Source organism: Prionailurus viverrinus, chromosome B2 (assembly GCF_022837055.1).
Source record: "Prionailurus viverrinus isolate Anna chromosome B2, UM_Priviv_1.0, whole genome shotgun sequence".
NCBI lineage: Eukaryota > Metazoa > Chordata > Mammalia > Carnivora > Felidae > Prionailurus > Prionailurus viverrinus.
In genome coordinates, this window is record NC_062565.1 from 100,852,185 (window position 1) to 100,853,344 (window position 1,160).

Genomic DNA, 1,160 nt, shown 5'->3' on the forward strand with positions numbered 1-1,160 from the left:
AAAAAAAAGTTTTTGTTGAAAAAGAAAGAAAGGAAAGAGGAGACAGAAAGGGAGAAGATAAAATGAGCAAGTTGGAGTATGTTGTCTAAATAGCCTTGTACAGCTAAAAATCTACAATTTCTTGTTAAGTTCCATCCTTAATGTCAACCTCAGATTTTTAGAAATTCAGATTTTCTCTAGTAAAGGGATGTTTCAAGTGGTTATACCAAATTAGAAAAACTATAAATATATATTCATACATATAATACAATTTTAGGGCTGATATTTAGAATTCATTTAATGAGCCCAAACCTTATTTTACATATGAGGAAACTGAGGCACAATAAGATTAAGTTATCTGCCTAAACCTACCTGGTTAGTGGGAAGACCACATTTCAAGTCCTGATCTCTCTTGTCCCTGAACCAGGATAGCTGGTCCATCATCTTTTTCCCTTTTTGAAAAAGCTGCTACCAACTTGGCTACAAATGGAAGTGACAGACGTTTTCCCTTTTATGTGATGGCTATATCAATCCACAACTTTCTGGTTATAAATTAAACTTTGAGAAACGCCCTTCTCTGCTCCTAGACAAACTCCTGAAAATCAGTCCTCTTTTCTCCCAGAAATGTCAGAGGGTGCTATAGTGCTACACGAGATGACTCCTGTAGGTTGTTTGCTAAACAGAGTTGCAACCATGTGAATTGCTTTCAGCCAGGTTGGATATCGAGGCTCAGCGTTCTGGTGTTAAGCCACAGAGTAGTGCTGCCTTGAGACCAGCTTCTTGGCAAATAGCCCTGAGGTGCAGCTGTAAGGTGACCCAATGCAGGCTTGAGGCCAAGGCCCAGTGCTCAGTGCCAGAAACCTGAGCCAAACATTGGAGCTAATTCCCAGGGCACTGAATTGGTCTCAATTAAATTTTTAGATGAAAAGATTTTTTGTTTATCCCAAAGAACCACTTCAATTTATAAGCTCATAGGAAAACTGAGTGTTTTGCCATTATACTCAGAATACTTTCTAGAAGCCAAACCTTTAAAAGAAGATGAAGATGATGATGACAACTTTAGATTATTTAAGAAGTCATGAAAATATTTTTCAAAAGCAACATCTTTTGAGTCTAATGTTATGGACCAATGGCATAATGATTAAAACTTTGGCTCTGGAGTCAAATTGCTTGGGTTCACT